This window comes from Epinephelus lanceolatus, chromosome 5 (genome assembly GCF_041903045.1).
Source record: "Epinephelus lanceolatus isolate andai-2023 chromosome 5, ASM4190304v1, whole genome shotgun sequence".
Lineage (NCBI taxonomy): Eukaryota > Metazoa > Chordata > Actinopteri > Perciformes > Serranidae > Epinephelus > Epinephelus lanceolatus.
The window spans coordinates 41531251-41548199 of NC_135738.1; the positions used below are offsets into that span (position 1 = coordinate 41531251).

General features: G+C 39.0%; 1 protein-coding gene across 1 annotated transcript in view; it reads right to left on the minus strand.

Annotated features, from left to right (window-relative positions):
* Positions 1-16949, minus strand: part of cmip (c-Maf inducing protein) — a 56493-nt gene that overhangs the window by 31147 nt on the left and 8397 nt on the right. The window lies entirely within an intron of this gene.

Below are 16949 nucleotides of genomic sequence, written 5' to 3' on the forward strand. Positions count from 1 at the left end.
ACGCACATGCCGCACTAATAAGACGAACTGCAAAGTAAAGAGCGGAATATGAAATTGTGTGCTGAAGGGGGAGATAAATGGTGTTTCTGAATAGGCAGAGGCAGAGCAGAATGGAGACAAACAGAAGGGACTTCAATTTTCTGATAACCAGCCGAGGTTACCATAGATACTCCATCCTGCACAAGAGCATGCAGTGATTGCCTGCTTCCCTCTACCCTTCCTCTCCCTCTCTCTCATTCTCTCCGACTGTGTCTTTCCCTCTTTCTACTCGACTCTGTTTTCCTGCTCCCGGTCTTCTCTTTATCTCTTTTTTTGTCTCATTCTATCTCTTTCCGTTCTGCTTTTCATCATGGAGGAGGGTTGGAGGAGGCTGCAGCTCCTCTTGTCTCCTCACTGCTGTGTTACCATAGAAACAAGAGGATGTAGATGTATGTTATGTTTGTTTTTTGTTTTTTTTTTTGTTTCCATGGAGAGGCAGACAGGGAGCAAGGAAAACAAAGAAAAGAAGAAGAAAGAAAGAAAGCATGACCTATGCACTGTATTTCAAAAATATTGGAAACACCAATGCTGATCATATCGAAGCAAGAAACAATGAGGGGATATTATTCAGGACACATGGAGCATGAATAAATTTGTATCATTGTTGAGTGAAAACCTTTTATCTCCAAAATGTCAGCTTATATATTCTTGAGAGTTTTTTCATCCTTGAGCTGACATGAAAACAGAGAATTTGTAAAACATTTAAAAAACATTAAAACTTTTAAGGATGCCGTCGCCATCTTGGTTTTTTGGAGCAAAGGTAACTAAATTTGGATGAGAGGTTGGAGCTGTGGAGGAGCAAGGCATGGATCTGACTCATTGACTTTAGTAATGCCTCACAGACAGCTTGTCTCTCAAGAGGCCCTGCCCTAAAATATGCGTAACTTTGGGCCTTAGTAAAATGCAAATGGGTAAGTTATAAAAACAGTTACCCCCTGTACAGTTGTCATGAATGTTGAGGTTAGCATTAACATGTTTATTCTGTAAAGTTGGGCATTTTAACATGCAGGTCTATGGGGATTTATTGTTTTGGAGCCAGTCTCTACTGGTCATTCCATGAATTGCATTTTTTGGCACTTCCGCATTGGCTTAATTTTTCAGCCTTGAAGGCCGCTGCTTGGTTTTAAACTATTTAGGCTACCACAAATTATGTGTGCTGTCATACGTCATTGCAAACCATTTCTAAAAGTGCAACTTGCAACTTCCCAGCTTGCTACCAATGTCATTAGATGTTGACATTTGGTTGAATTTAGGTTGTGACTTCTGGTGAAACGTCTAATGCCAACGTCAATTTGACGTAGAAAACTGATGACAGATGACACTGATATTTTGTTGATTTTAAGTTGTGTTGTTAAGTAACCCAAATCCAGCCTCTTCCAAATGTCTCATGCCAACGTCATCTTGACGTAGAATAACAACATTTAGTTGTGAGTAGGCCTGTCAAGATAACAAATTTTGCTGAGCAATTAATTGCATCAGAAATTATTGCGATAAGTGATAATATTGCGTAATATTGTGTATTTAAGACCATTTTTATTATTGTTGTAATTTTGCTGTTTTTAGACCATTTTTTAAACTTATATAATGATAATAAAGACATATTGATGCAAGTACACCCTTTTAAAGATTAAAGACAAATAAACATTTATTTAACAAGAATATTTAGGAATGCAATTTTTTTTTTTTTTTTAAATATCCAAAATAACATTTAAAAGTATCTAAATAAATGTCAGTCTGTCACTCTCAGGTGTGCAGTTAAGTTTGTCATATTCGCTCTTTTTGTTGAGACGGTTTTAGAACAAACCCAGCACACCGGCTCGTCCAAATTACTGGGCTCCCCTCTGTCATTTGGTTTAAATCCAAAATACTCCCACACAGGGGTCGTGCCATTTGGTTTAAGAAAAAGTTCTCTGTCTTTCTCTTACGCTCAACTGTTTTTTTCTCCGCCTCGTCTCCCCCTCACGAAGACCGCACTGCGTGTGTGTAGCCCATAGCCCCGCCTCCCCCACAGAGACAAAGACACTCGATGGCAAGAGCTTTCCCTCCGTTCATTATGCTAATTAACCAACTCACCTGGCTGCCAGACGATGCACGGCAGTGAACGCTCTTGTCGTCCAGTCTCTTTGGTGGAGAGAGACGAGGGAAACAAACACACATGAATATGGCAATTAATCGCATCCAGAAAAGTTACCGTCTCCCTTTTAATTTACCGTGCAATTAACCGACTTATTGCATATCGCGACAGGCCTAGTTGTGAGGTATGGAGAACAAAACCCAACATCTGCAAAATGTCATAATGTTAATGTTCGCACAATGTGAAATTCTTATTGTTAGGGTCTTTCTGATGTCACATTGACATCTGGTGCCAGCTGGGGTGCCAGCATTCATTTATGTATTGTGAAAAAATAAACTTGATTCTAATTAGCTTCACAGTGACCACAAGCTGACTTTCATACTGTATGGATATAAAACCGATGGAAGGATTGAAAGACAATACTGGTGTAGTAGTGCTTTAGTCATTTGAATACTGCTGAACACAATGTTGAAAAGTTAAAGGATATGACTAGTGACATTAAAATTTTTTTTTACAGTCGAGAAATACCGTGATAAGACCAAAACCAACAATGAATGCATCCTGCAATTATTACAACAATTCTTGTGTGAGTGTATCAAAGCCATCATAGCAAAGCAATCATATCTTATCTCTGCCGTTGTCCAAAAACTATGAAATACACACCAGTGAGCCACACTGTTGCACTGGGTGACATGTTCCCTCATTACCATGAACATACACACACTGTAGTTTATTTTGACTCAATCCCACATACACACTCCTGCTGCCAGAAATACTGTACTTACTAGAGCACCATAACATGTACATTAATCCACCACAGATGAAATTAAAACTACAATGCTCAGCTGTTTGAGAAATGTACCAAGCCTTAAAAAAATGTGACATTTGTGATCATTTATTGTACATATGTGTCACCATCAGTATGTGAGACAAACTTTTCAATAAGAAGTATATAGAAAAAGGCCTGTCTTTAACTTTCAGGTGCGGCGTGACATTGGAAAGCCAGAGGAGTCACTGCATGTAAACACTGAGTCACTGATCAACAACCCGTATCAGCTCCTTGATATGTTATGTTCACAGAGCGCTGCAGGGCAGGGAAAACATACTAATTTTGCATGACTCAAAGCAGGAAACCCATCAACAGCCAGAGAGAGTGGAAGAAATTTAAAATCTACTTTATTTCCATCCTTCCCTCCCCCCTCCACTTTTATTCTCCTCCTCTTATTATCTTCTGTTGATTTCCCTGTGTCCTTTTCTTTCCCTTATCTGCTCCCTCCTGTCCTTTTTTAACCCCTTGCTAATCTCTCCTTTTTTCTTTTCCTCCTGTTTTCTTCTTCCTATCTCAATCCTGTTCTCCACTCCATCTTCTCTTTCTTCTCTTTTTTCCTTCATTTACTCACTCATTTTACTTCTGCTTTCCTTTCCTTCCCCTTTCTCCATCCTCACACCCTTATCTGCTCCCTTTATTCCTTCTCTCTACCTTCCCTCCTTATCCCCCTTTCCTCATCTTCTTTTATTTCCCTTTTACTTATTTTCATTGCTTCTCACCATTCATGTTTTCATCTTCTTTTAAGCCTTCTGGTCCTTCTTTTTCCTATCTTTTTGAACCCTAACTCCAAATGTGTCCTTCGACCCTTCCTTTAACAATCTGCTTTCATTCTACAACTCCTTATACCCCATTTTCTCTCATCTTCCCATCTTCTTCTTTTACTTCTCTGCGCCCTCTTCTCCTTGTCTCTCTCCTCCTACTTTGTTTCCTTATCTTTTATTTCTAACAATAAAAATGGAGTGTCACAAAACACCACATATACATAAGCACCTGTGTAATGAACAAACTATGTAAAAAAGCAGGATGGTAAATGTGTAGGCATGTCAACCAAGACTTAAATATTGTGGACAGTGAATCAACTTTGGTTAATATGAAACCTCTGTGGTCTTTTGCAGCCTGTGTGTTTGCTTGTGTCTCACAGAGTGACAACAACAACCCTGCTACTGAAGACAGATAGTGAGTGAATAAGAGGGCATTTGAGTGCATATTTCTTGGTCTTCCCATCATCAAGCAAACAACGTCATTACACATCCTGTGTTCCCCCGGTTTCATATTTACCAATAATCACACAACATTAGCTCTTAAACAAAAGGACATTCAGCGTTTGCTCAGATTTGAGGAGTGACCAAGGACATATGATCAAAGACCCTCGCTTTGACCAACAGATTGATCGCACGCTAGCATAAACATGTCAAATACTCCACTTAGGGACACACACTGCGGAAGTCATGGGAAGCTACTGGACTCGTGTGTGACGTCACCGGGCATTAAAGAGTCACTTCCCTGAACGATAAGCTGCTCTACTTCTCCATTTGCTTAGGAACAACCAAATTGCTGCTCGTAAACTTGCAGGACGAAAACACACAGCTGGTTGATCTGCAGTGATCTGTCATCAAGTCGTGCAGGCATTCACAGAGAGGAGGACAGAAAGCAGTACTGTTGAGTAAGCTGTTTGGTGTCAGGGTCTGTGGTTTGTCACTGCTACTTTCTGTGAAAACACAGTTCCAAGAAACTTTTCATGCCAATAATAAAAGCGTTTAAGTCTTGACTCAAAATTATCTTGAAATTAATTACAGCTCCTACAAATTATGGCCATGTTTGTTATCAAGATGCCAGACTGCGTGAGAATGCACATCACATACAAGACAAACAATGTAGTAACTGAGCACTGTGAGAAACTAGCTCAGTATAACTAAATAAAAAGTTGATTTTATGATTAGTCAACAGGTCCACAATTTTGAAGCAACTTTTCATGTCAAACTTTTGTTTTTGTTTTTTACCTCAAAAATATAAGAATTCGTTTCTTTCTAACACTCTGTCTCATTTCCATGGCCAGATTAACCCACAAAAAGGGCCCCAGGGTAAACCTGACTGGGGGGCCCCACCAATTTTTGTTAAACGCGATTTATTCAGCAAAATGCACCACGTAAATTTTGACATAGGGCTCTACAAGACAGGTAAAGACATAGGACCAAATTTAAAGGGACACACTGGAATTTTCAACCACTAGTTGTGCTATAAAGCAATGTTTTTGAAAGTGGCTCCCCGTTTTAACTGTATTTTGTGCAAACAGATGAACACTCAGGCAATCCTTTCATGCTGTAGCAACTAATCAGCAGATAGTGGTGGTCATGTGCCAAGAAATGTAGCACAGTGCACATAAAAAACAGCGAGGAGAAAGACTCCATGCTAGCAAACATGGATGTGAACAATGTTTTAGATTCCTCCAAAAATTGGCTCGACAAATGTTTTATGAAGAATGAAATGCATTTAACACATTCATAAGGCCCTAAAGATAAGAGCACATTTTGGGGCACACGTAAGAAGAACTCCTGGTTTCCAAAAACATGTAATGGTACACATCACCAAAGATATCGCAAATACTCAAATTACCACACTATATTGGATCCTATGGGGCCCTGGGGGCCCAAGGACATCTGTCCACATTGCTTGGTTTTCAATCCAGCCTTCCTTATATCATTATACACTGAATAAATTTGTGTCTTAGACTATTGGTCAAACAAAACAAAACAAACAAACAAAAAATGAAGATAACTTGTGACTGGCAATAGTCATAACAATTGAAGACTAAATGATTATTTGATCAATTACATAAATTGATTAAATTAAAAATGAATAATGGATGCTTGATGCTAAAAATAATTGTTCACTGCCCAATACAACATCAAATAAACATCAGGTAATTCAATGCTATAATTACAGCTAATTTAAAAAAAACAAACAAAAACCAACAGATAAAAATATATACTGGGATAAGTCCTAGAAAGCTGGTGGCTTTAAGACTTTGGATATACGTTTTTTCCTTTGTTATTCTTACTAACAGACTTGCAGTGGAATGTGGTCAATACGTGACTTTAAAAGCTTGATAGGTTAAGTATCCCAGGCCTTTGAATACAAAATAAAGAACTCTTGGATTGTGAACAAAAGAGTCAATACTTAGCAACTTTACAGAGTGACATCAGCATGTACTAAACACACAAAAATGGCGACAACTAACCACAACAAAACAGCAAAAACAACCACAATACGAAAAAACCTCATGCCCAAAAATGGCACCAGTGAAAATCAGGAACAACCAAACAGCAACCACTGCCACCAAAAATCGCAGCAGCAAACTAAACCATGTTAACAACACAACAGCAGCAAGTTAAAAAAAATGAGACCAGTGACAAAACCAATGAAACAATAATAGTGGGTGTAGAGGGAGTAGCATCAGCTCTCTTAGGCCCAGTCCACCACTGGGCCTAAGCGAATGGGAGTGCAACAGCTGGAAAATGTAAGTAACTCCACACTTAGATCCAAATATAATGTTAGCTCAAACAAAACTATAAATCAGATTGTGGAAAAGAACCCTGCATGTACAGCTCTGGTTATCAAGGAAGGTTATATTGGGAAATGAGCCTTAACATTGTACTGCTGTGAGCCATGGTTATTCTCTGTAGTAGCAGGTCAACGTTCAGTATTTTGACACGTGGCAGATGTGCACAAACACAGAGTGAATCACATGCCTAAATATCTTTCCACTGTTCAGTTATTTAAATCAAAAGTAAGTAAATTGTTTACCACAAAGCTCTAGTTCTAGTGATGTAAAACTATACGTACATGTTCATGCTTTAACATTCCACAGACACACAGTCAATCTGCAACTGAACTGCTGAGTAGATATGAAACAACAGGAGTTTCACAAGGGCTAAACACAACTAGAGTTAACACTACCAGATGGAAGGAAAAACAACTTGTCAGACCAAAATATTAAGTGCAGAGATACTGAGGAGTAACTCCAAAACTGTTCAGCATGAGTCTGCATGAGCACATCATTTCATTCATCAGACTGATGTTGCATTTTAACAATTTAACCTTAGCTTGACTGCATTTCAGGGACACATTTGCATTCCTTTTTCGCATTCTAAAATACTGAAAACTGGACAGATGAATGCCTTTGTTGCGTACCATACAACTTAAAGTCAGCTTAAAAGTATGGCTCACAAAAAGAAAGAGAAACCTTTTTTTAAATAAGAGTCTGGTTTGGCCAGTGTGACATTTAAAGGGTGGCTCCTCAAAGTTAGGCCATGGTTTCACATCTCATTGTGGTCTGGCAGGGCCACAGATGAATGAGCTTAAGACGTCATTATAAGGAGGCAGGACAATACAACACTAACAGTTCTCTTTTGAGCCTTTTTCAACAACTGACTTACACTCCAATTTACACATTTAAAAAACAACAACAAAAAAAAAACATGGCAAGTGCTTTGGATGCTACAAACTAAAACTAAAGTCACTTTTGGAACACATTTGAGGCCAAACAGCCATGCAGCTAGTGTTAACTAGCTAATAATAGTGGGTGTATTTATGAGGCCTTTTTTTTTTGACAAAACAGACTTATATTCAAGTTTTTTTGTATACATTTATTTTACATGTTCTCGTGTCCTGATTTGGTCCTGTTCTATTTGCTGTAGCTGCACCTTGCTGTCAACGCACAATCTTAAGATAAATGTAGAGTACAAAACACTATCAGTACACTCATCATTGCTGCTCTGTGTGTCTGTTTTTATAAGAAAGATGCAAATACTTATGCAACTTGTGCTACACGACTGGAGAAAACAGAGAAAAAAGGCTGTGGCAGGTAGGTAAAACAACAACAACAACAAAAAAAACTACAAATAGAAGAATGCATTGCTCCGCACCACACCAAGAGACCGAAAAACAGTGTTTGTTAAAAATAACTTATGTGTAGAAAATACCTGCATCACGTACATAAAATTAAACAGCACTAAGCATGCACTGCCTTAATTGGCTTGTTTTTAGCCACCTATAAGAAGAAGGCAAACGTAAAACAAATTATATCAGCTAAGGGTGAGCTATATTTTCAATATTTTCACAGCTTTACCTTGCTTTCAGACAGCCCTTTTCAACAGGGGAACCAAGGCTGTTATCTCAAAGCCACCAGACTCCACTGACAAAAACAATTTGGAACACAGGAGTTACTGGTCTATCGCTGCCTTGATCAGTTAGCATGTAAGGTAAAGTGGTGAAAATAGTCCAAATATAACATACACTTAAACTGATAATAACTATTTTAGGCAGGTCATTGAAAGTGGCTGAAATATGTTTTGCTGTGCCCCCCCATCCACAGCAGTACATTGCTTAGCTTTTAATGCTGGTAAATTTGGTTTAGTAAAGACGCTAGCAAAGCAACACAGTACATACAATAAACACGGCAGAAATAGGAGAAAGGACAGTCCACAATGTTTAACTATATATCTTTAAATGTTACAGTCAGTTCTGAAAAGACAACAGAAATAAACAAGTTTGCCGATTTTCCACATCTCCGCAGTTCAAAACAATTGACAGTTGTCTAGAGTGGCAATTAGCATGATGTCATGGTGATTAAGTCTATAAATGCTCCCACTGGTGGGGGATGTTGCTCATCTGAAAACAATAAGACAGCCGGCTGGTTACAAACACTCTCTTATTACAGTTACACAGTACACTAAAATGGTTGGTTCATGGTTTGGTTCATTTTTGATCAGCGCTGCCTTGTTTCACAGTTTAATCCAAGTTTGAGAGAGAGAGAAAGAGAGAGAGACAGAGAGAGAGGGGCAGGTCTCTCTCTTGATCCACTTCTATGCTTTTTGTGTCCGTGGTGGCCACAGGTGTAAAAAAAATGAGGAAGTACAATCTGTCGTTCATGCAACAGCCCTTGAGCCAGCTGAGATTTTGGTTGTCAAATGAGCAGGAAGATTTGGGCACTGGCAAGATGAAAGCAAGTGTAACACAGTTTATTTAAACAAACTACCCACACTGTTATAGTACAAACCTGCCTGTAAATCAGCAAAGTATCCCTTTAAGCTTCTGTCGATAAAACTCAGTGCTTCCTGCACAGATATTTAACATCAAAAGCCTTCAGGATTTTAACTTAACACATCTGTAGGAAGTGTTGAGTTTTATTGACAGTAGAGCAACATGGATTTAAATAAACAGCAAAGAAGAAATCTAACAAATATTCTAAATAGTAAATTTACTGGTGTCACATGATCATCTTAACTTTTCCCATACAGTGGGTCTGCGATTGGTCTGATATGTAGCGCTGAACTTCTGAACTCAAACAGGGTCACTGCTAATGACTAATATCGAAGCCTCCACCAAAGGTAATGACAGACTGTTTTAAAAGACAGCCAATGAGACGAGAGCAGTGTTGACTTAAATGTGTCACGTACGATGAACTGTGGGTTCACATAATCTAGTTCTGGTTCCCACATGCAGGCTGAACATCATTTAACCTCTCCTTGACTGTCTTTCACCACATCACCCTCTCATTACTAACTCAGCTCTTCCTCCACCCTGACTTTCTCTGTCTTTTTCTTTTTAGTTTTTCTTTTATCCACAGATCTCACACATTGTTTATGACAACAGCTTGTTGGATTAATGAGGCTAAAAAAAAAGCTAGAACCTCTGACCCCTGTGTGAACGTCGAATACTTGTTTCGTGATCTTTGTCAGTTTCTGTTGTATACATGCTCATTCTCATCTCTGAAGACTGTCTTACTGTTCTGTTGACTGTGGTCCAAAACAACAGTGAGACGCAGAATGGCTTGTAATGGAAAATAGTTTTCCAGGACTTTATGACTTCTCGTCATCCACTTTATCGCTTGTTGGCTCTCATGCAGAAGAGTCAACAGCTATAGCTACTGCTGAGGATGACGAACTAAAATGTAATACATAATGTAATAAGTCAATATTCCTGTTTTTCCACATTAAAAGCTAGGGCTGAGCGATTGCGACTAATATGATAATCATGATTAATCATCAATTTGAGGGACAAAATATTTTCATTGCACTTTCACATTTAAATCAGCTGATCACTGCTGTTACTTTCACGTTTTGCTACATGATGTACTAACCTTTGCATCCAAATAAGACTTAAAATAAGGTTCTTTTCACCTTAATTCAGTGCATCTCCTAGAGGCAAAATAAAGATAAAAGTGTTTATTGGACATACATCTTTGGCCAAATGGAATGTAACTGCACTGGTTATTTCAGTCCGCCTTTGGGAGCTTAATGGATGTGGTGACACGCTGTACAGTGCTGCTTATACGGATGTCTGAGCTGACCATGGACACGGACGGGCATTCAGTGAGGTGACGTGATGTTCTTCTTGGCCCTCATACGTTCATCATACTGCAGTTTGTGGTGTTTTTTCAGGTGGTTGAACATGTTAGCTGTGTTGTGGCGCAATCACAACCCAGCTAGCACCGCACATTGATATGACGTCAGAAAAACGTTGGATTCTTTCATCGGATTTGGGTTGCAATGAAAATCAGGTTGACGATTATTTTAATGTCTAACAATGTTAAAATTTCACATTGTATGGGCGTTAACATTACAATGTTTTGCAGACGTTGGGTTTTGTTCCCCATACTACGACTAAATGTCATTATTCTATGTCAAGATAATGTTGACATGAGATGTTTGGAAGATGTTTGATTTTGGTTACTTAACAATATAACTTAAAACAATTAAATATCAATGTCAGCTCTCGTCCTTATCCTACATCAAATTGACGTTGGCACTAGATGTTGTCCTGACATTGAATTTTGGTTGCAAAACATCACAGCCTAAATTCACCCAAATATCAATGTTGAACGGCATCGGTGGCCGGCTCAAAGTCTCATGCACTCTTTGCATATTATTTGTTCTTGCTTAACATCACTTGTGCTAAATCCAAAATACTGTACTTTCTAACAATAAATGAAGATTCATTTTGAGGGAGCAGTTTTTCACAGGCATCCACTGCAGGGTGTGCACGCAGCTGCATAACAGCTGCTATGGCTGTTGGTTTTGGAAGAGCTTGATTTGATATGCAGTGGAGTTTTGTCAGTATTGCAGTCAATAATGTTCATTTAATTGTGGGAAGCCAAAATTGTGATTGAAATTAATAGTTGAGCAAATGTGCAGTCTTGGAAAAAAAAACATTTCTTTGTGGTCTTTGTTTCATTCTAGTTTGGATTTAGTTTTCTAATTTCAACCATTTTCTTCTTCTGTATTTATTCAGAAGCCTGTATCACACTTGTAAGCTATAGCTTATGCTACATAAGCAAGGACAAAGAAATATAATGAAACTCCATGGCAGACCTAATTTGTGCTTTTAAAGCTGGTGAGACACATGCACATAAATCACCAAATCATACAAACTAGTAGGCACAGCGCAACCATACCACTCAACTATAGAAGGGTGCTGTGTGTGTGATTTCTCACTGCCCTGGCTGAATATGTTTTTTTTCATCATGGTCAAAAACAACCCACAGTTTCCCTTAAAGACATGACTAACGAGAATCACCACCTCGCGGTTGTATGCCTCCGCCAACCAGTCAAGTTGCAGTTTACATTCATGTCTGTCCAGACTCATTGAATATATGCAGTGAGGACTTTGAAGGCATGAAGGATATTTTTGGTGCTATGGAAATTATCCCTATATTGTCAGGTATGAAAAATTTCCAATGACAAACATGCTGTCTTCATTTATTACTATTTTTTACAGAGGAGTCGGAGAGCTTTGTTACATGGTGCAACAACAATCACCTGAAGCTCAGTATCAGCAAAACCAATGAGCTTATGTTACAACCAAAGGAACAGGATAGGACAAAAAGTTGTTGCCATGACAGCAGACAGTAATTAATAGCTCTGGGGATCAGCGGTATCTCACCTTTAAGCCAGCATCAGAGGTAGTAACAAAACAATGTCAGTGTAAAGGGGACAGCTGGCAGGCCGGGACCATAGACAAAATTGATGTGTCATTTTGATGACGTGTTATGTGTGCAACCACCCCCAGAAGATTTAAAAAGTAGCTGATAGCAGTTAGCAGCTATGTCAAAGAAATAATAACAGCAGCCATAAATGTCTGCTAATTGGGAAAACAATAAGGTCTGAAAGCTCATTACCCTGAGTAGAGGACGAGATCAGCCACCATATAACAGGGACAGTAAATGATTGTTATTACCACGTTAATGCCTTTGTTACTGTTTGTTAATTTCAACATACTGCCAACACACAGGTTATAAGTCATACTAGAGTCTGGCATGTTGTCTTACATGTCACGCCTATCATGCCTCTTATGCTTTCACAATGCCAGCATGCTGTCTAAAATCACACATTGGGGGGCATGATGCTGCCACTATTTGGTCCTGAGTTAAAATGCAAGGGAGGCATAAAAAAAGACCTTGTAGCGACCCTATATTCTGATCTTTGTGTAAAAAGGGCTTTAAATACAGATATTCCTGCAAAGAAAGGTGGATGCTTCATGGACATCTTCAACCTGGCAGCAGATTTATACAATCAGCATAGTTTCAAGGTGGATATCCAAGATTAGTGTCACCAATTCAGTATCTGACCAAATGTTTCCCCTGCTGTTCCTGAGATATGATGTTGAATAATGGCCAGAAAAGTGTTTTTGAAGAACATAATGATGTCGCAGTGAAGCTGACCTTTGATCTTTCAGATATAAAAGGGCTTCACATCATCCTATTAGATATTTGTGTAAAATTTTGTCAATATTAGCTTAAGAATTCTTCAAGTTATGGCCAAAAACATGTTTTGTGAGGTCTCAGTGACCTTTGACCACCAAAATCTAATCAGATCATTTTTGTGTGTCATTTGTGTCAAATTTGATGAAATTCCACTAAGGCGTTCTTGAGATATCCTGTAGACAAGGATGGGAGGGCGGACAAACCAAAAACATAATGTCTCTGGCCACGGCTGTCGCCAGCATGGAGGCATAAAAACAGTCACAGAGTATGACACTGCAGGGCTGCAGTCTCCCTTCCCTGTCAAGAGTTTGTTCCTTGCAAACTCTCTTAGTTTCTCTGTTTTCCTTCACATTATCCATCACTCGCAAACACACTAACAAGGCAGAATGAGGGGAACGAGTCCAATTCCAATCTATTCTAAATATCGTAAATCAATATGGCGGAGAGCGCCATCATTCCTGACTATAACTCAAATCTTTGCCAAATGGCTGCATTGTTCAAACAAAACTGGGAGGATCCAGTATTTGAATATGAACATGCACTGCAGTCTGTCCTGGAGGCCTGCCCAGGACCTTTCAGAGCCTTGTATATGTATATGTGTGTATGTGTGTGTGTGTGTGTGTGTGTGTGTGTGTGTGTGTGTGTATGAGCTCATAGGTTGTAGTCACCGCATGTCATTTCTCTTCCCTTTACTTTGCATTAAAACAATACCATCACTAACAGTTATCTTGTGCTGCTTCTGCTTTGAGGAGCAGCGTGACATGCTGATCTGGATCTATACTTTATTGACAACATCCTTTAATTCTGCTTTAGCACACACACACACACACACACACACACACACCGTGTGTCATGGTTTAGAGATGACTGAGATTAAAGCCCTTTTTAAATAGGAATTGTGCAAATGTGCAAGAAAGCCCAATCAGTCTTCTGTCAGCATTGGCAGTATAAAAACAAAATTGGGGAGTGCGGCAAAATGCCGGCTGCCTACTTTTGTTCATACAGAATGTGCCTTTTTCAGGCCAATGGGGGGCGTGAGCAAGTAACAAAACGTGTAGCTCAGCATGTGACGTAAACAGCCTTGCTCTGAGGGAAGCTGCAGCTGGTCAGTCCTATGGCGATTCTCTCATAAGTTGGCCCGTCCTTCACTGTCCCCATCATTTGATGGTTATTGGTCACGCAGCTTACCGGCAAAACGGCCCAACATTCGCCGAAAATCTGGCAGTGTAAAAGGGGTTTAGGATTAGGGCCAACTTTGGCATTGAGGCCTAATAGGAGACCAAGACTGCATGCTGTGTTAGTTAACCACAGTTGTATAAACTTTAAATACTTTCTTATAGAGGTGAGAAGAGCTACAGAATGCTCCAGGGATGACGTTTTTTTGTAGGCCAAGTGGAAGTTAGCGTCACCCTGGTTCCCACGTCAAAAACCCTATGGGATTTTTCAACTGGATTTTGGACTATTACAGAAAATAGGCTCTGTGGCAAACAAACGTTTATGATTCACGTTTTGTTCAACAAGATTAATCTTCACAAATGAACACCACTCTTCTAATTTTAGAATCCTAATTGCAATCTCCAGAAGTAAAACACTAATGTTAGGCTATAAACAAACTACAGCCATGTTAGCAACCACCTTTATCAGACACATAAAAGCTTCAAAATTTACGAGTGGGGAATTCATTGACACATTTTGAGTCGTAGAACAAGGTGTGAAAGTCTCTTTAGCTTGTGTTAACCACAGACTTTATTTCAGGCATCTGACCCATTGACTTTAAGACAAGGGAACTGGGAGGGCTAAAATGCTAACTAGTTTCCGGGTTTCAGGATTCATCACTTCCTGACAGCTTGGTTGTAGCACTACATTTATCACAAAGGGTTAAAGTAGCTGACTTTCATTGGCACGTAGTTGTTTGAAGCAAGACTATGTCAATTTGGAGAAAGGAATTAACATATTCTTCTTCTTACAAATGAAAAGTTTAATTCATAAGCGATATATCGTGCCATTGTTCAATTCAGTACCCTCAGAGGTTTTGATGCTACAGGCATGCTTGGTCTGGTATGAGCAGTAGTTTATGGTGGCTAATATTAGCCAATGTTAGTAAACCTTTTACCCTAATTTTCACCAAAAATAGCTCAAGCATGCAGGTTTTTGAAATGCACTAAAAATAGGCAATATTCCCATTGCCAGAATACCAGATTTGTACACAGCTCTACAGTAAACGAGTATGACGATTATTTTTTTTGTTTTTGTTTTTACTATGTGTCACATTTAACATCACAGACGCTTCAGAAAACAGTTTTAGTAAACAGTAGAAAGCAGCATGGAGGCAGTAAAAATGTTACAGTGGTTAGTTCTTTTCCTTTTCATTTAGTGTCTCTTTTGAACTTGGTGCCGGCCAGTGTTGGAAAGTGTTGAACTACATGTAATTAAACTAGTAATTTAACTATCTTTAGCTGTAGCCTGCTGTTGGTTCAACTCCATTCATATTTGCATAGTGATTGAGGTTGGGAAATTACCTTTTTGGCATTTTTTATTTAGTTTACAAGTGAAACTACAAATAATATTGGCCCATAACATGAAAGACATTATTTTACATTATACATTTTATACATTATTTTACATTATACATTTTACTTTTTTTTTTTTTTAATTTATTTTACCATTACTTCTTTACTGTAAATGTATGCCATTGGGCCACAGTTATTGCTCTTTATTAACAAATGTTGAGAGAAGCTGTTGCATGCTATATTAGAAGTTATCTGGCTAACAAAGTAATCCTGCTTGGTGCAGTACTCCCACCTGGACTGTGGAGTAGTTTAAGTTTTTGGTTTATGTTTGCCCTGTGAATATGTGGGCTTTTTTCCTCCCATGTGACTTTTTGTGTTATATTTTGTTATAACTTTTTTTTTTTTTTTTTTAACAAAGTAGTCTGAAACAAAGTAGCTTTGCTTTACCAAACTAGATTTTTCTTGAAGGTAGCTCAATTTCTGTAGTTCAGTTTCTTACAGTGTGAAGTAATTGGTAGCTATGCTTTTAAAGTAGGTTCCCCAACACTGGTGCTGACTGATTTTCATGTTTCCACTGCTGCTGGTCTGAGCCTGTCAGAGCTGATGGGAGTGAATGCCAATTGTGCCCTTTCCCACTTAAGACAAAAGCCAAATGATGATAGCAGATTTAAGTGTTTTGTTTTGTTTTTTTGTCCAGTGGGAAAGGAGTATAGATAGATACTGCTTACTTTTCTCTCAACTTGTGCTACTGTTACATTATATTTGAGCTTTAATCATTTGCCTGTAAATTCACATGTGGCCTCTGTGTGCCTCTGTGTTCAGCAAACATTACGCCGTGTCACTTTACATACTCAGCTCCGATTAGGCAGTTTGGATGTTACCACTATACTGGCACACGACAAAGCAATTCATTTCCTGCTGGTGTTTAACTCACACACAGAATAGCTTCTAGCTTTGCAGGATGTTTTACTAACCACTATGATCAGTTTTAGCTACATCTGGTTAAAGCTCCTTTCGTGATGTGGAGGACAACTCTGTGCCCTTTGCAGTGGGGGAAAAAAGTGCTCTTGGTTGTTGTTCCCATACGTTGTTACTTTGAAACTTTCACACCTCCCACACATCAAGCCACAAAAAAGACTTGCAGGGTAAAACCAGTATGCTTATCAGATACATAAATACTGTAATAACTGCTCTTTCCTTTCAGATACTGCCAAATGTGATGGTGTGGATAACCTTGAATTGAATATTCCTTGTAAATTTAACACCCGAAAGATCTACAGTGAAAACAAAATGGACACCGAGAATCACACCAACCCTGACTAAAAAAAGTCCCATCTTTAAAATAGCTTGGTGGGGCTTCTTACGTAATCATTAGGCACTGCAGATGTGACCAGAAGACACTCAAGTTCCCCTGATTGATTTCTAAAAGGCTCCCGTCTCTCGCCTTGCTACCTATAATGAGCCCTTCATGCTCACAGCACAACCAGATTCCTTTCATGTCAGGCCTTTTGTGAGCGGGGCGCAACACAGGAAGTGCTTACTTGCACTAGCGCCCTTCTTACGCAAATGTGATGTAAGTTAGGTTTCTGACTACAGTCCTGGCAGGCAGGTCTGTCAAATGAGGAAAAGTGAGTCACAATTCTTTCTCTCATACACACACGCAAACACACTACTACTGTCTTCACGTAGAGAAAAACACTTTGGAAGCACCCATCAGTATGTCCATTACTTAAA